This window comes from Rhinolophus sinicus, linkage group LG14, assembly GCF_036562045.2.
Source record: "Rhinolophus sinicus isolate RSC01 linkage group LG14, ASM3656204v1, whole genome shotgun sequence".
In the NCBI taxonomy this organism is placed as follows: Eukaryota; Metazoa; Chordata; class Mammalia; order Chiroptera; family Rhinolophidae; genus Rhinolophus; species Rhinolophus sinicus.
The window spans coordinates 3,112,013-3,136,031 of record NC_133763.1 but is presented as its reverse complement, the minus strand read 5'-3'; the positions used below and the strand labels follow the sequence as shown (position 1 = coordinate 3,136,031).

The 24,019-nt window shown below is 37.2% G+C and overlaps 1 protein-coding gene across 1 annotated transcript in view; it reads left to right on the top strand.

Annotated features, from left to right (window-relative positions):
• Nucleotides 1-1,075: 1,075 nt before the first annotated feature.
• Nucleotides 1,076-24,019, top strand: part of RALYL (RALY RNA binding protein like) — an 846,180-nt gene continuing 823,236 nt past the window's right edge. The window contains exon 1 of the mRNA XM_074318489.1: nucleotides 1,076-1,142. The gene's annotated coding sequence lies outside the window, so the exon portion shown is untranslated. The remainder of the gene's footprint in view (nucleotides 1,143-24,019) is intronic.

Below are 24,019 nucleotides of genomic sequence, written 5' to 3'. Positions count from 1 at the left end.
TATCAGTTCTCCCTCACAGTAATAAAACCCTTGATTCTTTGGGGACATAGCTTTTTAGGGTAAGAGTTATACATCGTAGCACTGCTCTGCGCGTGTGTGACCACGTGACTAAGTGTAGGTCATCCACGTGTGAGGTGAAACACGCACGGCACCCAGAACTCGTCCTTCCTGAGGTGGGCACGCTGCATGTTTCCCCAGCCCCTTCTAACTGTGTAGGATCAGGAAATAATACCGCCCCCATCTTGGCTAAGAGTCCCACCTGAAAGTGACCCCATAGTGAAACCCTGTTGAGCAGAGCCACACACATAGCCCTGAGATGCTTCCGTCTGGATTGTTGCAGGGGAAAGAATACATTTTTGACTATTTTGGGAGAACATCTTTCACAGTAAACTAACTGAACATCCTGTAGGACTTTCTTCATTTTAATTATTCACTTATGATATATCCTAACAGGTTGCCTAGATTCCCTCATGTTAATTTATTATTGGATTTGTGGAATAAACGTTTACAGGTGATGGTTTCTATTCCTTCACAAAGCCCAGTGCCTTCATATTTTGTTTATAATTTTTCAAGAATCTCCATAATTGGAATTATGTGGAGGTTTTGTTACAGTGTGTATGGAAAGTGAATCTATGTTGTCAGACTTTAATGCTCAAACATGGCCAGCCCCAAGAAATAAGTGACATGTGTTCTGCATTCTGAAAATGTGTGAATAGCCTGGTGGTGATGTTCAATAAATTTTGCAAACCCTCACCTCTTAAAATGCCTAAATGTGATTATTTCTATAGAGGTATCATCTTGAAAAATGTTGTTTTCCTCTTTCATACATGCTGTAGAATTTATTTGCTCTTTGAGTGAATTTTGATAACTAAAAATTTCCTGGAATAAACAATGTTTCATTTTGAGGACAACGATACGTTTTGATATAAATGGATATGAGATAATGGTAAAGAATTATTGTTCTGTAAGACAGATGTAATCATTTTGTAAAAAAAAAATATATACAGAAGCGACCTAGCCAAGTCATGCAAGGATATTTAAGGCCTCTGTTCATATTTCAGGCAACATTTCATTGACGGAAGCAAGTGGTATGCCCAAACTCCACATCACTGGGATGGAGAAACACACCAAACTCCGGAGTGGTAAGTACTGCTAACCAATAGGGCCAAAGGAATGGATGTGTAATTATATTATCAGGAGGAACTGAAGACTGGTGCACAGTATTCCAAGCTGCCATGTTATTAGACCACATTTTCTCACACGTTAACTTACCTTTATTCCTAGAATGGTTGCATTCTTCATTCTCATCTCAGGTCATTTATTGTCATTTTATCACATTTTCTTGACCAGCTTTGCAAGAATTGGAATCATAATTGTTTACACTTAATTACATATTACACTATTCATAATCATATTACTCTCCTGCCATCTAAATACAACTTTGAGTTCAATTCCATTTGCTTTCTTTATTTTGGTATTTCTTAGAATTATAATCATTTAGTAATATTATCTGAATTATTCAATTCAGTACTTATTGATGATTACTTGTTTAATAGTAAAAACTGAGATTTTTCTATTTATTTTTAAGCATGTCTTCTAAAAAATGCATCCTATATGTTTAGTGACTCCTGTTGGGTCATTTTCTACTACTGTCTATAATTTAAGTATGGATTTATTCCTCAGGGCAAGATTGACCACTTACTTTAAGATATAATTGGATTTGATTTCCCTCTCAAGCTTTCGTTTTGTCACCTTGTTCAGCTGAAATGTAATGCAGTCAATATGGGCAATGTTTTCAGTTTAGGATCCCCTTCTTTTCATCCCCTTTTCCTCTGCTTGCTTTGAATTTTCACAGCCTTACACTACTGCCAGTCATTGTAGGGGGGTTGATGGTGTAGCCGAACTGAATCATTGTCCTTTATCCACATTAGATTAATAATGTTGACCTGGTCTAGGGATTTGCTAGTCTACTATTCCCAAACCCTCTGGGCACACAGGAATTCTGCAAGACATCCCAAATCCTTCGGTTAGATACGGCACACAGCCATTTCTAATCTAAGCTGAAAAGGCTGCTCTTATGTCCTGAAGTGAGAGTGTATTTAGTTCCCATTTTAGGGTAAATGACGTTGAGTATTCCTTTATTTAGCAATTTATCATCAGTCATTGTACTCTGGTAAAATGTTAGAACCTGCAGTCTTTTCTCTAAGAAATCCATGGAAAAATGGCCTTATTATAAAAATGGTATATGGGCTATAGAATATTTTATTGTATTTTATAATTATTGTAACAAAATAACTAATAATTGTAGATCCAGTTATATTTAAAAATCATATTCACATTGTTGATACTTTAGCTCTGGTTTTTCTATCAAGTACTGAAAAATATCTTACTGTCTTCTGCTGTTTCGTAATGGTTGTATTTTTTTTAATATTCAGTTTTTCCTTTATATGTTCAGATGAATGTTAGTAAGTGCTCAAAACAATTTGTCTTCATTTCATGTTTTCAAAACAACCCTTAGGCTACAGCTAGGATAAGTCTTTATTAGCCTAGCTTCACAGGTCTTAGTGCTCATCAGACAATTTTACTCCAATGATTATTTTGGGATGTCTGTCACCCCTGGCTATTGGTCGTGATGCAGATTTTGTCATGGGCTCTGTCTCCACTTGGAACCGAGTGGAACGTTAATAAATGACACAGTGAAGTGCTCAGACACCATTTAAACTTCAAAAACCAATATTTGAAGACACCCCCTAATGTTTTTATAAAAGCATATACGTATGTGTACATATACATATGAAGTGCTCTGATAAATTACAGCCTGAATGAGTTTTGTTCACATCCACCCTTCCTGGTCAATTTATTCTTCTTTAGGAAATGAAACCAATTATCCATTTATTCCTATCTCAAGCCTTGTGTTTAAACCTTGCCCCTGTCAGTTAAAAAACAGTACTCTACAGCTCCACTAATTTATTTTTTAAAGTCTTTGTTGTAGAATATAGTGATGTATGTATTTAACTATAAATATGTTTAGATTTCCTTTCCCTTCCTACATTTTTCCCCCTTCGGAAAACTCTAATGGTTTATAGTTTGATTGATCTGATTTGTTTCAGAGGAATCATCTTTCCTTCACTACGATATATTTATTAACGTTTATCTGAACAAACCCTTTGGAAGGATGATGGCGGCTCATCTTCCACGTTAACTCTTAATACTGTTAATAAATTTGCTCTTGAATTAGCTACGTGGGACCTCTTATCCCATCCAGTTCACCTATTCCATTTTATGATGGTAAAAATTCTTTTATAATTACAATTTATTATAATTACAATTATAATGAAAATACCTCATTTTTCACGTAGGCGACTATAATGATATATTACAAATACATGGTAAAATTAACATCCTTTATACAACTTTCAATGTATACCTAATGAACTCAGCAAATAACGAAAGCAAGTTTTGACCTCAGCACTTTTTCCTGGTGGTAGATTCCCTTTTGGTCACTTGTTAATGGAGCATTTGGTATTTACAGTCAGGCTGTCTCCTAACTGCTCAGGGATAATGCAAACAAACCCGCACACAAACGAAAAGCAAATGCCAACGTTACATAGGTGGCCTCTGTTTCACTGAAAGCAAAAACCATGGTCTAAGACTGTTAAAGTGGTCAGAATCTACATGTTTTTTTTAATATGCTAAACAGGAATGTTAACCTACCGACCTAAAAATTACCGAAGGACAGGAAACCATTTTATTACTCCAAGTGGCATTGCTGTGGTCAAAAACAGTTAAAGCAGGTTCCAATGTGTTTATATAAAGGTTGCATGTCAGACAGAACCCTGAGTTTGGCAAATACACTTCTGTGGTAAATTGGGGAAAGAAATCACTTAAAGGATTGCCCTGGAGAGGTGGTCCTGGTTACATGTCTTGTATGATTTTCCAGTAATACGTAAGGAATTGGTGTGTGGTCCAGAAAGAGCAAATAGCATAGGAACAGATGAATAACATTAAAAAAAAAATCTATGCAATAAGTCATGAGGCTTTTTGTTGAGTGACCAGGGTTTTTTCCCCACACTGTGCCCTTAGGCTAATGAATTATAGACTGTGAGACTTCTGGGTGATTCACACAAAAGCAAAACCTTTAGTCTAGTTCCAGGGTGTCATCCTGAGACATGTGGTTTAACCTCTAGAAAGCATAGTCAGAGAAGAGATTATTAAAATGTAGCTGTCAAAACCACAGACAGTTATTAACATCCTGCATAATACAACGGGCAGTTGACCCTTTAACAGTATGGGTTTAAACTGTGCGGGTTCACTTATATGTTAATTTTTTTCAATAAACACTGTAAATGTATTCTCTCCTCCTAATGATTTTCAATAGCATTTTCTTCTATCTAGTTTATTGTAGCAATACAGTATATTTTATATATGAGGTTGGGCAATTAAGTTCGTGAACTTTCCACTGTGTCCTTCGTGTGTGTATGTGTTTGAGTGTATCATACAAAGTATGTGTTAATCGACTGTTTATATTATCAGTAAAGCTTCCAGTCAACAATAGGCTGCTATTAATAGTTAAGTGTTTTGGGAGTCACAAATTATGTGCAGAATTTTGCCTGCACAGGGGTCATGCCCTCAACACCTACATTGTTCAGAAATCAGCTATATAATCACATACTGTGATGAGCCTTAAGATTTGTGCTGAATTTGAGTTGACGTCACCTGTGTGAATAGATAGGCTGTTTGCTGGTTGACTGATGGCTGATCAGAGGGTTGGATGATGGTGACGCATGTACTTGTTAACCTTCAGAGGAGGCTGTGACTATCCATTGCTTAACAGCTAACATCTGTGACTGCTCAAACCATAATGCCTCGGTTTGCTACTTGGAGCAGAAAGATGAGAGGAGATTTCTCTCCCAGAGTGTGACATGGATCCCTGACAGTGGTTTTGAGGGACTCTGAGTGCTCTTGGGCGGTGCCCTGGGTGTGGTCAGATGGGATAGACTTCAAGGGGAGTGGCCATATGGTGGCACTTTGGAGGCCAGAATTCAAGCGTCAGACTTCCATTCTTGGTGATAATTTCTGTCTTCCATCTGTGATGCAGGAGTAGACAGAAGCCACAGGACAAGAGGCTGGGAGGGCTTAGACAAGAAGAGTCCCAATGAGTGTGTCACCTCATGTATTAGACACCCTTGATTCGCTTTCCAGGCAGAGAGGTAAACTCCCTGGACGTCGGCAGGTCCCTGGAGAGGGCATAGCGGGTCACAAGGCCTGAGCTGGGTGTTCTGTCAGTCCAGCTTAATGTGGCTTCTGGGTTGGATATAAATTATTTAAACACAGTTAAGCAATGCATTATTTGTTGTCCTAGTGACTCTGTAGACTGAGTGATGCCTCCTACAGTTATCTGAAAAGTACTCAACTTTAGTCCTTCCAGTTACTGTTGAGGCAATAACAGGAACGATTCTGATTCAAAGACTTTGGTATGGAAATTAGCAAAGCACCAATACGTAAAGAAAATATGCCTGGACAATCTGTAAAACTTGGCATCAGCAGAGTCACCTGCCTGGGCATTGTCCTGGGTGCACTTCCCTCTCCCCGGGTCCACCACGGGCCACGCCGCTTTTAGAGTCTGTCACTGTGGACATGTCCACCTCTTTGTGCTCCATTTTCTGTTTCATCTCCTCCAGAGTAGATAGGAGACTGACGCAGCAGTGAATTCTGTTTATGTCCCGCATTAATGCGGCATTTCCAGTTATAGATGAAAAGCCCCGAAGATTACCTCAGCAACTGGAACGATCTATATGTACCACGTGAACAGGAGCCATGCCTTTGCTGAACTCAGTACAAAATTAAAGAATCTGGGCCTTGCAAAGCCAGTTTCAACTGAGGTTGGAATGAAACAGTGTAAGAGCAAAGAGGCAACAGGAGCAAAGTGCTACATCCCCGTGTCTAGTTAGGTTCCTTGTGGGGATGTAACTTTTGTGACGATGTGATATCTAGATAACTCGTGAGGTAGACATTTGCCTCAGTCTTAAAGATTGGGGATTTTCAGTGCTGTCACAATATACTCATAAATACCCACATTACAGATCACAATTGCACATTTCCAAGGTTACAGCATTTACAAGAAGCAGTGTTATTTCTCCAAAGAACTCAATACCTTACACAAGTTATCAGTTCAACTGATTTATTATTCAGTGTGATTTAAAATTAGACAGAAAAACGAAGGCGGGTAAGATTGTTTGCCCATCCCTGATTGCCCTGGGTTTTGTGCATAAATCTACTCATCACTACAATGTGCCCATTCAGGTGAATGTTTTTACTTAGAGGGTTTGCTTTTGATCTTACAGAATATATTGCGTTTTAGGCTTAATTGTAACCCAAAACTTGATGTTATTTTAAATATGTGCCTCATGATCTATGTAGAGGCTTTGTCTCTTTCAGAATAAGTTCTCTAAAATCAGATTTCCCTGATTCAATTTTACATGTTATGAATTATTCATCGTTTATTCATCAGGAACCAAATAGGCTGATATTACAGAACTCATAAAGCAAGGTAGTAATGTAACACTAAATCAAGGCCAGCCCGTTTCAAAGCAGACCTCTTCTTGCCTTCATGAGTTTCTTATTCTAGAGATGATGTCAACTGGTGTTACAACATTTGCATCAAATCAAAAAGCAGATAGAAATTTACTATGTGATGTTCTTATTCTACTTCATCATATGCTCCAAATGTCACGCTTCAAAATCCGCTGAACACACAGCTGTATAGAAGCAATAAAATCACTCTCTAAGCCAGAAGCATGTTTTAAATAATGTTATCAGTTTTTTTCATGATTAGCTGAATTTCTTGTTCTCTTTGCTTTACCAGTCAAAAAGATGGTACGTCAAAATTTATCTATTTATTGTTTCTGTTATACGACAGTCATTGATTTTAATGGAGTATACAAGTATTTGGCCACAGCATAAAAGCACGTCTGTTTCCTAAGTTTAAGGTAGTGTGTGTTTCCCGTGGCAGAGACTCCAGCCTGCAAGTTACACAGAGTGAGACTGGGGCTTGGGGGGCTCAGTTCTTCCTGAGAAGGTGAACTCTGGGCGTTATGGACTTGGAAGCTGGGGGTGGGGTGAGGGCAAAAGGCAGGACCCTGTGGGATTTTAGCCATGTTATTATTTTTCAGAGAAAATATTTCATTTACATGAGTATGCCAGTAGACATGGATGTTGGAATGTATGTATACTGTGTCATTCCAAAGTAATTTGAGGTCACTTTAAAAATTATATGGTATATGAATCCTCCCAAAATTGATTAGTAGCTACAAAAAAAAAAAAAAGTATTGAGCAAACTTACCAAATGCAAGACATCATTTTTTATGTCAATGAATTCATTTAATTATCCCGAAACTCTATGAGGCAAGTGATTTCTTTAGGAATACTTTACAGATGTAGAAACTAAGACCTAGAGTATAGATGAAATTTACCTACTATCACCCAGATAGCATGCTGTCAGATAGGATATAAAATCAGGCATCTGGCTCCAAAGATTGCGAAGGGGAAAATAAAACTGTCACTACAAAACACATTATTTTTTTTTCTTACAACTAGAATTTTGATAATAGTGAAGTTACAAAAACCCTTGGTAACTATTATCTTGAAATTTCGATTTAAGTCAGTTACTTAATATCTTGTCAGCTCTTCAATGATTTTTAGCTGATGGTTTTTAATATTTATGTCCAAATTTATAAATTATTTTCAGTATGAGTGTTCGTCCCACTAACACTGCCCGCCATTACTACAGAGGAGGTCTACATGTGTTCTTTCTGTGTATTTTGCTAAAGATAGACCCATTTGACATTTATCATAGTAAAAGGAAATTTTTACTTCCTCTTGTTAAAACAAACAAGCAGAAAAACACAACAAATTCAACAATAGATGCCATTCCGTGTCTGCACAGGAATAGGTAGAAGAAATACCTGCTGGACACAAAGATTTACTTCAAATAAGAGTTCTGACTCTTTTTCAATGGACGTCAAATAGTGGTTATTAAAACCACCTTCCTGGGAAGCCAGGGTTGGGGCAGCAATGATATCATGGGTGATTTGCATGAAGTGCAAAGGGGGTGGGTGGGGTTTCAAGTTGTCCTACTGCTTGTGAACTTCAGTTTTGATGTAGAATCCCATAGAAGATCACGCTGAAGAAAGGAATCACCTAATGGAAAAAAAAAAAAAAAAAAAAGAAGAAGAAGAAGAAGGAGAAGAAAGAAAATAAATAGATTGAAATCACCTCCCACATTTTTGGAAGATCGCATATATGTCCCCCTCCCTCTGCCCTGGGCGCGACTTCACCGGGGGCGCAGAATAAAGCGCTCACTGTGCTCAACCCGCCTGACTCTCTGAGCCTCATTGTCTCGCCGCAAGCCTTACAGATGTCACTAGAGAAGAGGGACCGTTTCCCTCTGAAGTGAATCTGGTCTCCTCGGCTCACAGAAAGGAGGGAGGAAGCAAACAGCTAGGCCAGAAGTGGCCCCGCCTTTGAGGAATGAGCCTGAGGGGAGATTCCCTTCCTCCTGGTCTCTGCAGACTTGATTAAGGCGTCACGAGTAATGTAAGGGTGAAGCCATGAGGGAGAGATCGTTGGAGCGCAGACTCTTTGTAGGGCTTTTGAAACCTGAGGTACTAGAGCTACTCTACCCAAACCCCAAAGAAAACTCACATATGTAAGTGGACAGGAGAGGCCAAGCAGAACTCTCGGAAAATGCCACTAACCACCAGAGCAGGTCAAGTCCAGGGGAAAAAGAAAAAAACAAAACAAAACTAAGTCATCCACAGAGGTTCAAAGGCAGCAAGCACAAAGATGCTGTCTGCAACTAGAGTATACACTGTTTGTAAAACTCAGAAGATTAATTGAAGGAGCCTTTTTTTAAAGACTTGGGGCATCAAATGGGACTCTTACGTCAAAGCACTGAAATGCAGTGGTGTGGTTTAGCAGAAATTGCTGGTTGCCACCAAATAGCCAACTTTTCCTTTATCTTTAGTAACGGCAAAGTCGTTTTATGGAAAGTGATCACGTATCCAGCTTAAAGCCTGTTTTTCTCAGCTTGCCATGTCGCTCACACCAGAGCTGTGAAATGCAAACAGCATTGTTCTGAGAGATCATTTCTGGGTGAGAAAGTGATGACCAGAGCCTCTGAAGACACCCTGACCCACGGAGATGCAACTGGTCATAGCAGGGGAGGAAAGGAACCTGGCCTCCAGAAGACCTCAGAGCCTCGCATCTGACCAGAGCCACCTACCTGTGATCTTTCGTGTGACACAGAGATCGTTCCATTTTATACAAGAAGCTATTATACAGCAGAAACCATTTGGAACTTATTTCAAGTACATTAACGCAACATCATTTTTATTGATTCATATATGTGTGTACACACTGACAATGCCTACTTTTTAATCCATGAACTGTCCTAATGATCAGGGGATGACATAAAGATCACTGTTGGCAGTACTTGGGACTGTGAGATCTGTAAGACTAGACTAGTTTGCGTAATCCTTGAACCAAATGACACTCATTTGCTACAAGGGACAATTGGTCCCTTATGCTCCGCTCAGATTTTAAATTAATAGATAAGTTTCCTTATTAGTGATATGTGGTTGGTAATGGTGATGGATGTCACCAGTGACAATTTGGGGTTTTTTCATTCAGTCTCTAAAAGCCTCCGAGGAGTGAGAAACTTGCTGAAACAGCACTTATAACTTAAAGGATGGCTCTGGGTAAAACCACAGAGTGCAGCAAGAGCCATTTTGCATTTTATTCAGCTAACATTAAACTCCTGAGATGTAGTTTAATCCATCTTAGAAACTGAGGCATAAATAACTGCCTAGATCAATGAGCAACATTTTGAGAGTTTTGATAAAACCAAAGCAAATCCTCCTCCTCTGAGGGACTCGTACAATAGATTGATAGGGTTTTCAGCGGAATAAATATGGGAAGCGTTTAATTTCATCTGATATATGTTGAGGCAAATTAAAATTGATTAGAAAATAAACAGTATGTTATAGACACACTTTGTCTTCCTGTTTGCCTCATACTTAAATTTTTTTATTACACTATTAGAACTTAGTATCTACACACTTACTGCTTTGAATGTATGGTCTTTGCGGCTCAGCATTACAAAATCTAGACTTAGAGTTTTATTCATTTTATTTATTTTCTTTTTTCTCTTGAAGCTTGGGAACATATACACCAAATTACATTGGTGAATTTATTTCAGATCTAAGTTAGTTTAATGTTCCTTAACAAAGGACGATGAAAAGGTAAGAATAGTATGGAGATACTTGTAGACCTTCCTTTTATGATCAATGTTGAAATAACTTTGAAAACCCAAATGACAAATTCCCAAAATATTTATTATCACAGTAGTAAATAGTATTAATACATCCTTTTTTCACTCATTTTTCACACAACTTAGTCTCGCTCATTATTTGTGCAAGAGCCAATTCTACGTTGCGTCCGTAGTGGATCCATGTACCTACAGGACAAGGCATCCTGTCCCAATTATATTTACTACATGCAATTGGAAGAAGGCTCAATTACAAAATAAGTTTTGAGAATACTGATTTGCAGTTCTATAGAAGTTCTCAGAATGTTTAATATGCTAATTTACATTGTAGATCTCAAAATAGTAACAAGGCATTCAATGTATCATAAACTTTAGTTGGAAAAAGACATTTCCTGAATATTGCTGTGTGAATTCAACTTGAAGAAATGGTAGAATTGAATGCAATGTAATAAGTATAAGGCTGTTGTTTTCAATTTTAAATACTTGGTAGTTTTGCTTATATTTTTATGTATCAATTCACATGTTAGTGCAAAACAAAATGGAAAACTATAATTTGGAAAAATAATTGCACATTATACCACTTAGAAAAAAGCCAGTAAACTTTAATTTTATTCTTGTCATCATGAACACCCAAACTCACACCCGCAATCATATTTAAATACAAAAATATTCATAACTATTAATATTTTATATATATCTATATGGATATTTAGTAGTTTTACAACCTTCCTTCTCAATTTAACATTATTTTGTAAGAATTTCTCCAGAGAAATTGCTCAAGAGAGTATTGATTGTATATCTCATATACAATGAAATAATAAAAATTAAAATATAGATAAAATTCATCAAATAAATGTGAACAAAAATAATTCAATGATTATTAATACCAGTTAAATGAATATCAACGACTGAATGGTTCACTCATAAAATCTTCAAACTGGACATAATCCAACTGTCCATCAGCTTGCGAAAGGATAAAAATATTAGGATAAACATGTATCACAGGATGAAATACTATTCAGGAGTAGAAAAGTGAACTTCTTGTGTGTGTAGTAACACGGATATATTTCAAAGGAATTATGCTAAGTAAAAGAAGCTAGCTACAAAAAACAACTATCTGATTCCATTTATATGATGTGCTGGAAAAGACAAAGATACTGAAAAAAAGCAGATCAGTGTTCTTGCGGGTTGAGGGGAAGGGTGGACTGAAATGGGTGCATGTTTTTGTGAGGGAGGTGATGTAAATATTCTCTTTCATGACTGAGGTCATGTTTACATGACTGAGTCTATTTGTCAAAAGTCATAAAATCATTAGAATTGGTAATTTAATTTTATGTATATTCACCTCGATAACAGTGTTTTTGTTGTAACAATTGACCTATTTCATGTTGCATTGCTTACCAGCCCATCCCCTATTTCTTGTACTCAGGTTGTAACCCACACATAGCTCTGTTAGAGTATTTATATTTACTTTACTCTTTTGGAAAAAAAAAAATATTATTTGGCCTCTGCTATATTGTCCTTTTAAAGAAAGAAAAATATTTCACCCACCTTTCTATGTCTAGAAAATTTCCTGGCAACAAATAGTCGCATAACATTTCAGCGAATAAATAGAGGTGGAGTCTCTGATGGTGTATAATGTGCTTATTGCAATGACTGAAATTTCGAAGGAGTGTTAAAGAACACTTGGCACTTTAAGGACACAACAGGTCACAGCAGCCAGGTGTGGTCAAGTACCTATAATAAAACGTTGTGAAAGCCCATTCAAAAATGTGCTATATTAATACAGTTTTTAAGCATAGTCCACTTAAATGTGGGTACGTATGTTTGAAGGAAAGTGCACAACACTCTTTTAACTCCTTGAGAAATATCCTAGAACCTCTGTAACAACAAGAGGTGGTAATGACTGTATTTTGTGAGCACAACCTAAACCATTATATCTAAACTATATTAATCATATAAAATTATATATGATGATATATATCAAAATTATAGCTCAGAATAATTTTAACTGAACTTCTTAGGCATGAGAAATATGCCAGATATACTGTATAACAAAGGAGTATTTGTAAATAACATGTGCATTATTTTTCATTCTGGGTAATTTTTTCCTCCATTTCAGTACCTTTGCTGTTGAGATAAGGCCATTCATTAAGCTGAGATTTATTCCCATGGGAATTGGAAGGAGAAATGGTATTTGGAGTAAAAATGCCTTTTTTTTTGTTTGTTTTATTTCCACATACATTTTTTTTTTTTTGGGGGGGGGATTCACCTTAGTAAAATAATACCCTGAAAATTTCAAGAAAGAGAGAAAATAATGTTTTCATAGAATTCCTCATTCACATGTTAATATCAAGAATCAGAACATAAAAGAGGATCAAGATATCCCTTAACGTAGGAGTGCTAAATATATATATATATTTTATGCCAAAGATATTTCTGCCTCACTGGAACAGTTCTGGGAAAAAGATCTAAGGGACAAGACCCAGGATGTCAAAACATTAGACTCATGGCTTTTGCCACCTCTCAGGATAAAGGTTAAGAGTATATGATAAGAAATATCCAGAGAGATTTATGAGCTTAGGTAGTGAATTTCAATGTCTTGAAAGCTTGCGAGGTTTCCCAAAAATGTTCATAGTTAGTTTTGTCTTCACTCTACCGGGATGTGTTTATGATGGAGTTTCGATGGCTAAGGAAGGTGCTAATTAGATGGCCCAAGCTCTCCCAGAATGAAAAAATGAATAAACAAACAAACAACAAAACAGAGGCCAAAGAAAAAAAGTAGGCCAAGTTGAATTACACCCTTTCTCAAGCTCGGGAAAACCAATACACATCAGCCAAGACCCACGTGGAGATGAAAGCTGCCTCCTGTGCTACCACCAAGGAAAGAGGGACAGACAGGGCAGACCTCATGAAAGGAGGAAGCACTCAAAGAAGACTTTGTTTTAAGTCACAAATGCATTTAACTGGAAAGAAAGAAAAAAAAAACAAAAAAACATTTCTGCCATTAGTGAACATGGAAGTCTGAGATCGAGAGAGTTTCAGGAAGTGAGGTTATGCCTTCCTGTAATTTCTGAATGTATGTCTATTAAATGGAATCCTTACATAGTTTTGCCAAGTGAATGACATCCTCCTCCTGTTGCTCATAACACCACCCAACGAAACAAAAGGCTCCGACAGGCCAACTGACTTTTCCTAAGGCATGGGTGCAGAGTGAGGGGTGAGGATGTGATTCACTCATTTCTGAGTTTCCACGCTTCAGCGGCAGCTGTGTCTTTCTCTGCACTTTCTCTCAGCACAGTAGCTGTAATTAATGGCTATGCTAACCTTCTGTGATCTCTCAGCCTCTGTGGAAATACCTGACAGTATCTTTGTAGCACAATTATTGTAAAAAGATTTCCCCTGTCTTGTTACATTAAGGCTCAGGCTATGTGGCTTGGGATTCAAAAGATCATGCAAGTTGAGCATTTTTTCACATATCCGTTGGCCATTTGTATGTCTTCTTGGGGGAAGGTCCTCTGCCCAATTTTTAATTGTATTGCTTGTTTTTGTTGTTATTCAGTTGTATGAATTTTTAATATATTTTGGATATTAGCCCCTTATCAGAGGCATTGTTTGCAACTATCTTTTCCCAATTAGTTGGTTGCCTCTTTATTTTGTCGATGGTTTCTTTTGCTGTGCAGAAGCATTTTAGTTTGACATAGTCCCATTCATTTGTTTTTGCTTTTACTTCCCTTGCCTTTGAGATCAAATTCATAAAATCCTCTCTGAACCCAAGGTCCGTAAGTTTAGTACCTATGTTTTCTTGTATGCAGTTCATTGTTTCAGGTCTTATGTTTAGGTCTTTGATCCATTCTGAGTTAATTTTGGTACATGGTGACAGATAGCAGTCTAGTTTCATTCTTTTGCACATGGCTTTCGTAGGGAGGTTACTCAAAACACTGAGAGTAGAATTACCACGTGACCCAGCAATCCCTCTTCTGAGTATCTACCCAAAATAATCTGAAAACATTTATCCATAGAGATATATGTACCCCTATGTTCATTGCAACATTATTCACGGTGGCCAAGACATGGAAACACCTGAATTGTTCTTTGATAGATGATTGGATAAAGAAAATGTGGTATGTGTGTGAGATATATATATATAGATAGATAGATAGATAGATAGATAGATAGATAGATATTACATATAGATATATATATGTAGATATATATAGATATAGATATTCCTCAGCCATAAGTAAAGATAAAATAATGCCATTTGTGACAACATGGATGGATGTTGAGATTATCACACTAAGCAAATTAAGTCAGAAAGAAAAAGTTGAGAACCATATGACTTCACTCATATGTGGGAAATAAAACTGTCAGCAACAAACAAAAAAGATAAACAAAGAAATAATAACTCATAGACACAGACAATAATTTAGTGGTTACCAGAAGGTAAGGGGTGCTGGTGGTAGATGAGGGTAAAAGGATCCAATATACAGTGATGGAAGGAGAACTGACTGGGTGGTGAACATACAATGTGAGATATAGATGATGTAATACAGAATTGTATACTTGAGACCTATGTAATTTTACTAACCATTGTCACTCCAATAAATTTAATAAAAATTAATTTAAAAAAATATCATGCAAGAACAGTGAAGCCTCAGACAGCACAAATCATATTTTGCTCCTAAGATTTAGTGTCTGAAATTTTGAATTTAATTGTTGAGTCTTTGACACAACAATGAACTTTGCATAACTTCTCTGAGGCTTAGGTTGTTTTTTGTCTTTTTTTTTTGTTCTTTTTCTGCAAAAGGGAGGTGACACTCATTACTCGGAATAATGAACAATTATTTAGAATAATGTGTGTAGACTTTGTGAGTGGTACATAGATACACATGTATATATACATATATGTGTATGTAATATACTATATACATATATAATGGGATACTACTCAACCATGAGAAAGAACACATCCTGCCATTTGCAACAACATGGATGGACCTTGAACATATTACGCTAAATGAGATTAGTCAACAAATTCATGTAGACTGCTTTTGATGGGATAGATTCCTTTTGCCGTCCTGATTAATTCACCCCAAAGTCCAATCCATCCTGGAATATTTATAGAATCAACAGACTGAGTCTTCAAGAGAGAATAGTATATTAAAAAGTTAAAATCACCTATGTCAGCGTAATTTTATTTTAACTTTCTTATGAATCAAATGAGTCACTTGATATAGTGTATACTCGCCATGTCTTTCCTGAAAAGAGATTGTTTACATTGATCTAGATCAATACGTTTTCCATGATTAAAATAACCTAGTTACAGAAGATGCCTTAAAAGGTACAAGACACTCATATCTCAAAGTTCTGGTTTTCATTGTCAGTCCCATATCGGAGACAAGCAAAGTGTATTGTTTTAATTACTAAGTACATATACTCGTATCTTCAATTCACAATGTTGTAACTCAAAGCACCATGAATGTAATGATGGATCAGTAATATCACCAGAAAAAGACACTGTGTGGTTTCTCTCTTCATTCTTTACTCCACTATGCGTTCTTTTCAAAGCTACCCTTTTATTTATACTATTTTAAAAGTTAAATGATTTGTCTAATCTAATGTAAACAACGGAGAACAACTGGTAAATACTAAAAGCACTTTTTTGTTTAATTATGGTAAGAACTCAAGATGAGATTTACCCTGTTACCAAATATTTAAGTGAACAATAGGGTACAACAGACCTATGGAACTCACACATCTTGCATAATTGAACAGAGGATTTGCTGTTCCAAGCTGCATGTTTTAAGACCTTCATTCATTATAATATTTGAGTAGCTAACTGTCCACCATATCACCTTTGAAACACTCTGAATATCTGTACCTGGTATTCTTACCATTACATCACTGCTCTCCCCTGGAACAGAATTAATTTGTGTTCTAACTTACTTTGTGAAAGAGGTGGATGAATTGGTTCTGCGATTCCCATGTTTTATTCAGCAATAAGTGTTTGTTGAATCCGATTAATACTGTATTTTGGACAGCACATACAGGCATCCGATATAGGATGGAGAGGAATTTAGCCGGCCCTTGTAGAGGTCACATTCTCTGAGGCTTCTTACCCACCGTCCCCCGTTTTGTAAGTAAAGGAATGGCCGAGAAATTCACCAGTGCAGTGAAACCAAGACTAGTTGGCATTTTTAAGTGAACGTGATGAATCGCATTTGCTTTAGGCTATGTGCAGTGCTCAGTCATGTTCGTGGTGATTGCCGAGAGATGGATTTCTATGATCATTGCAGTGACTCTCAGAGTGAAAATATGGTGGTCAGACTGAAAGAGCTGAGAATACGCTTCTTGTATTCAGTTACCACTGGATAAGAGAAAGGAGCATCAGAAAGTGTACGTGGATTGATATTTCTTCACTTAAATATACCATTTTCAGACACCAAAAGTTTGGCAGGTATGTGTCTGATCGTTCGTTTTCAACACTTTTTATTTTAATTTCTGGTTCTAGTCTTAAAATTGTTCCTTTGCTGACATCTCCATGTCTACTTTTTAAACAGTTTTTGTTTTCCTTAAAATTTTGTTGGGGATATATCTGGTTTGGCAAATAAGCACGAGCTCTAATGTTGATTGAACACCATGAACAGATGAAATACACGAAATGTCAGCCTAAAACTGAGATTTATAATCACCTTGCCAAAAAAAAAAAAAAAAAAAAAATCTATATGGGTATTCTTCATAATGAATTTTCATCTATTTGCATTAAATATAAAAGAAATATATCCTTTCATGTGTATCACATCTCACATAAGCTATGTTGATATTGGTCCAGATTTTTCTAAAATAAGGCAAGGCTTGTAATGATAAGCATATGATAAGAGATACCATAAAATTTCCATTTGCCAAGAACTGACATGTGTAAAACGAACGCAGCAGGAATGGACCCAGCCAGGATGTAGTCCCCCTTCCTGCCGTTGTTACCTGGGGCTTAGTGATACTGGTCTCCTCTTCAGGGGCTAAATCTGTGTATTTATTCCCTTAAAGGAAAATGCAAATGAGAAGTCTGGCTATAGAATTTAAATAATACACCCAGAACTCTTCTAGCGATACTTTCCAAAGTTCAAGCATAAGCATAATTTGAAAGCTGATTTATTTGTAACTTTGGCTTGGGAAATATGATATATGGTGATACACACACATATTTTCTGTTTCTAATTGCCCAAGTACACCATAAATACGTTGCCATGGCTAAAATTAAAATAATAAAGAGCTGTAAAGAATGAAATATAGCTGTCCTCTTTTATTCTCCCTTTCAATATCACTGTCATTTATAATCTGTCTGGTGTATGTATCTTTCTCTAGGTTTTTGGGGGGTTTGTTTTTCATTGCACACTTTTTTTCTACACACATTATAAATGTACGTGTGTGTTTCTATGCATAATATGTATTCCCTTTATTAAAGAAAATATATAGTTGCATACATATTGTTTTATAACTTGTTTTTCCTAACAACAACCCCTGTAATCTTCCAACACTTTGCCTCATTTTTGTGCATGCTTAATATAAGTATTAATATATCCATATATTTATGTGCATAGAAGAGTATCTCTGTTAATACACATGTGGAGTGTTTAAATCTTAAAACGATTTATATAATTAATCAGTATCCTCATATATACGTACGTATATACTCAATTACAGCTTAGCTGGCAGATGGATGTGAGACAACGGGTGATACGGAATTTAAACATAACATTACCTACGGACATATAGGTTCTGCACAAACTGGTTGTCTATTTAAGTTGCTGTTTTTGTGGTTGAGTGTGTTTTCTCTTCCTTTGCTGGCAATAGCCGTCCAGTGAGTCATTTCCAAATTTTAATATCTAAGAAAGACTTCATTGTGAGGCAGTCAGATGATGGGGAGAATTCAGGTTTCCAATGACCTGAAGACAGAAAACAAAGTGCATGTGTTTGTGAGACAGTGTAAGTCAATGATTAACTGAGATTCTGTGGAAAGATTGCCATCGCCACGAGGTCCTGGGCTTCAAGTATGACTAAACAGATGGCAGAGGAGACCATAAACACACATTATCGGCACCATTGTCCAGAATGGTCAGTGAGTCCACAGCTCAGCCGTCTTCCTTTGGGTTAGTGCATTCACCACCTGGAGGGGAGGCTTCTGTGGAAGGTCTGCAGCTTAACTTGCAGTCATCAAACGGGAACTCCAGACAGGGTCAGTTCTAAGGTGGCTGTAGTCTTCAGTGTGGCTTTGTGAGAAGAGTATTTCTGTAAAGCTGGTAGTCACACCACTTATGTCACATGTCTCCTGGGTCTCTGACCTGCTGATTCCCTCCTGCCAGGTCACCAGGACCTCATGGTTACACAGGACAACTGGGATACTCTGGGCAGCAGGTTAAACCAATTGGACATTCATCACTCACTCACAGAATAGATGGATTTTCCCTTCAACACAGAATATTTAAGGTGTAGGCTAAATTTAGAGACATCTTTGAGGAATAAAATTTGTAACTATTTCAGGCCTTTAATTTTCTTTGAGGTTTTCACTTCCCGTTCTAATCTTAAAACATACAGAGAGAAAATTATGGTATCTCAAGTCCTAGCCTCTCAAATGGATGCAAATTAACAGGTGTTTTCCCCTAGTAAATCCAGATCACAAATGACGAAAGTCCTTCTTTCACTCATAAACCAAACAGTCCTGTGATGCCCACTCCTTGTGAGTTGGTCCAATTCGTACTGTGATGTATCCACAGCACAGGAAGCAGTGAACGCAAAGCTGAGAACTTAGAAGTTGTGTATTACACACATTGCAAGGTTTGGGGGTGGCCAGAGGGAAGTGTGGGTGATGAGACCGAAGGTGCAGTCAGGACCCTAGGCATAGTCTAGTGACACGCGAGAGAGTTTTGACTGAATTCTGAAAATGAAACCATTGAAGTTTTATTCAGGAGAAAAGCAAGCTCAGATTCATGCTGTGTGACGGTCCTTCTGGTTAGAGATGGAATGGATTTCAAGTAGGAAGTGATCAAATTCAGGGGTTAATCCAGAAATCCAGCAAAAGTCCATAGTAGCAATAACTAATGTGTTTTTCAGGAAGATGAGGGAAGAGCACTGGTTTGAGAGACCTTCATTAGGAGAGATGAGTGTAATTTATTGTTTGATTGGTAGATAACGTGGTAAATCGATACGTGGTTCTCCATACCGCACACACTCTTTTCCAACCCAGAGTGTTTTTCTAATTATCAGACCTACTATGGCCTGTGGGTGAGGCAGTTTGATTTTTATTATTCTTGATCTATCCAGAACATAAATCAAAAGTAATTTTCTTCTCTAGGAAAAGCCTTAAGTTCCTTAAATATGTCATTGCATCGACTGTACTTGGCAATTCCAAATGCTGTGCTATCATAAGAGAAATGCACTGTGACTGACATCTTGTTTATTAGATTCCAGTTGCATGAAGGAACTTAAATACCACAGAAAGTAATAAGCTGAATCGATTGAGGGCAGCCCTCAGAGTTCATGAACTCCGCCTCTGAAATGGGGAGCAGAATTTTCACTTTCAGCATCCGTCCCTTGTGGTCAAGTAGTAAGAAAACACTGGTTGAAAGATGGTGGCAAAACAAAAATGGATTTCTTGTGAATGATAGTGATTGTAGTGGTCAGGACTACTTACCAGCTTTTCTTTTACTTGGAAGAAACATTTTTATTTTTACAATTGTTGACTTATCAGTTCATTGATAACATTTCATGCCTGGCAAATGAAAGAGCAGCCTGAATTTTTGTAGCAGTGTGGAATACATTTCTTTAGAAAATCCAGTGGCAGTAAAAACACATGGACATACAGTACTTTTTGTTTTTGAAATATGTAAATCAATGCAATGCAAACAAATGTAACATAATCAGGATTTATTTTCAATACCAGTCCCGGGGCCAGCTATTCTAAAACCATATCAGCAGGACTAAAGCCTCGTGAAAATGTTGATTCCATTTAGGGCTTGAATTAGGGAGATTATAGCTCAGACACATCTTCTTTAAACTATGCAGATACCACCTTTTTTTCCATTGGGATTCTTAGCCTGACCCTCTGGCTGTCTTTGTAAAAACTTCTGCTGTGTTGTGGGCTGATGGCAAAGGGTGTCCTACCACCTAAAAAAGTGTGTTTTATCCCCTAGTCAATATCATTATTCTTTAGCTTAATCACATTAATTAAAACAGGACCTATTTTGAACGTCACTGATACAGTGGAACATTGCTACCTTCTTTTTAGTGTATTGAATGACTCCACTGTTAATTTTAGATGCTCAGGGAGTTGAGGCTTTCCTCAGAAGTATTCACAAATTAATTTGCCCCCATTCTCAGTAGCTATTTACGTCATGTTGCACTTATTAAACTATTCAATATTAAAAAGTATTCCTGGTGATCAAAAACAACATGTTAGGAGTTGTCCTACAATTTCGTTATCTCCATCTGCACGCAGAGTGGCTGCCTGTCTGTCAGTACCCGTTCTTCTTTCCTTCCCTAATGAAAGAACTATGTGATTTAGTTAAGGACAATTGTGTATAGGATAAAGACCACATCTTTCCTCATTTACAGGTAGTTACAGTAAGGTTATCAGTGGATAACCAATGGCTGGCTCATTAAGAACTTTTTTTTGAAGAACATATTTTACTAGACCTCAGGAGCTGTCTAGAGAGAGAATTCAGCTGGGAGTGGTGCCCATGTCTCCCACCGGCCTCCTTAGCCTGTGGCCTGGGCTGTGTGAGTGCTTGTAGCTCGGTCATCACATAACCTTGAAGACAAAATCACACACAGAACGTAGAGCATCCACTAGACCGAAGGGGTCACTGATGATACCACGGAGCTGCCCTAAGCCGCCTGACCACGGATCTCTGTAGTGAGGAGAAGATATCCAGTTCTAGTGTATTGAAGACAAGGAGGGTTCTGTTCTCTTCTGGAAAATGATAGTATTAACGTGGCCTGTCTCTGGAACAATGTTTTTGGCTGAAAGAAGTTAAAACCATGACACAACCTTTCTTGTAGGAGAAAGACATGTATTAGTTTACCACATTGGAAGTCCAAAGGTAAAGTTACACCGTGGCATTGTTTGGTAGGTGACTCGCGATGTCATCAGGGGTCAGATTCACTCAGTCCCTCCCTCAGCTCTGGTGATGGTGTCAGCGTGAGGAGCTGTGATGTTTGCTTTCTCATGATCATAAGATGGTTTAGCAGTGGTGGTCCGGGTAGGAGTCTTCCTTTTTCCTGTCAAACCAGGAAAGACAGGAGAGAAAGAAAGAGAGGGTGTTTTGCCCAAATTGTAATGTAATATCTCCCTTTAACCTGGACTTATTCATGTTGCATTTCCGCACTTTGAGCTTTAACAGTCACCTGGCAAATACCATATACTAATTGGCTAAAACTAGTCAGCATCTGTTCCAGGAGCTGGAGACATGTCTTGTCTCCCTTAGCGGGAGAGATACAAACATCTGAGCCAAATTAGGTTCTACTGGGAAAGATGAACTGGGTCCTTATTTTATTTATGTCAGTGACAGTATGTTAAAGACTTTTGGCCATTATCCCAAAGGTTCAAAAGTCAGGTATTTTTGAAAGCTTTGAATCATTGGACTTGCAAGAGAATGAAGCCAGACAGACTTAATTATAGTTTCGAGTAATTGGCTTTTGAAAACACATTTTCAATGTAAATTATTGACCTCTTAAATAATCAGACTCAACCAAACAAATCTAGACTTAGAAATTTCAACTATACTCTTAATAGTTTATGTTGTGTTGTGTCAATATTATAAAATCCCAGTGACCTGTGTTTGGGCTCAATACTAATTTCCAACGAGAATGTTTTATAATCTTACAAGTGAGGCAGACGTGTATGCAAGGGGCTGTAAATAATGTGGGTGAAAGTCTAGAAAAAAGAAATGTTCAATGTGAGTCCAGAAATGTTTTACTGCTGAAGGGCTGTTACATTTTATGACATAGAAATATCGGAGGGATTGGAGAAGAGGTATTCAGAATAAAAAGCAGCATGAACAATAACACAAGCATTAGGTATGATTAAGATTTTCTTAATTTATAGTTCATGTTTATAAACTTGGGCAAAGCAACACAGTTGTTATTTTAATCGTCATGACTTTAATATTACGACTGTCCTACTTCTGTTGACCACTTAGCATCTACACCATGTCTGTGATTGTCCCAGGCACTTCACATTTATTTTCCTCAAAGTGGACCTGAAAAGAACCTTAAGGAATGATGTTGTGTCCTCATTTCACAAACAAATACCCTAAGATCTAGGTAAGGTAACCTTTCTAAGTATTCAAATGAAAAAGCTGGGATTTCTATGCAGAATGATCTTAACTCAAAACAAGAGCCCTATGTCTCCCCCCAAAATTATTCGCACCCATTTTTTACAACGTATTTATTTAATTTTAATATTCATGGTGACTCATCTCATTAAAACAACAAAAAACATTCTGTTTTCTTTGCAGAATCAAGGAACACATTTTTAGTGCTTGATAAATAAAACATGAAGTGAAACATAGCTTACACCATCTGATGTACGATGAGTCAAGAAAATGTTTCTTCTTTAAGTGAAATAAAGTTAAAAAAAATTTAAATTGCTATTTTTAATTTTGCCTTCAAAGTACTGATTGAAAAAAAAAACCAAACAAACAAACAAACTGGAACCTAAATAGCATCCTGAACTTCAGGGCACCACTTTTTTTCACTTAAAGGGTTAAAGTTTTCTTTACTAACAATTTTGCAGTGTGAATATTCTATTTTTCTATTTGAGAGGTAAAAATTTGCCTGCTGAAAGTAAATGTAAAGACATGAATGAGTGGAGAACAAATATGTGGAAATTAATATTGAACTCAAACATGGGCCGTTGGAGGTTTTAATATTGACATAATACAACACGAACTATTAGAAATATAATTGAAGTTTTGAACGTTTAGTTGTTTGATAGAGTTTGCTTATTCGAGGGGTCAATCATTTATACTGAATAAGGTATTTTCAAAAGCCAGTCACTCAGAACTATAATTAAGTCTGTGTGCCTTCATTGTCTTGCGGTTCCGATGCTTCAAAGCCCTCAAAAATATCTACTTTTGAACCTTCAAGATAATGGCCATCACACTTTAACATACTGTCACTGGCATAGAAGATAAGGACATCACTCCTTTCTACTTTAAAAACCAGAAGCAAAACTCAGTTGCCCCAAAATGAAGTAATTTCCCCCCTTCTTAGGCACAAAAGGAATATTCCTCTCTAGGCTAAATGTACACAAAACACAGAGGAGGTGTAGTAGAAGCTTTTTAGTAAGTCAGAGCAGCAGAATCTCCTAGAGTGAGAAAGGGACAAAGTGATGCAGAAAGCGCTCATTGTTCTAATGTAAATAAACCCTCTCTGGGAAGAGGAGGGAGAAGTCTGTAAGTCCTCTACTCTCTGGAATTTAAATAAATGGCTCAGGGACATCAATCTGCAAATCTCTCCAGGAATCTCTGCCATTAACTCCCAAGGCCATTGCCTTTTATTCATTCTTTCGCCCAGGATGCCAGCACTCTACTCAGCAACATTTTTGACTGTGTAAAAAAACAACAACAGCAACAAAAAACTACTCATGGAACATTTTCTCCCAAAATGAATGTTATGCATTACATCTGATAA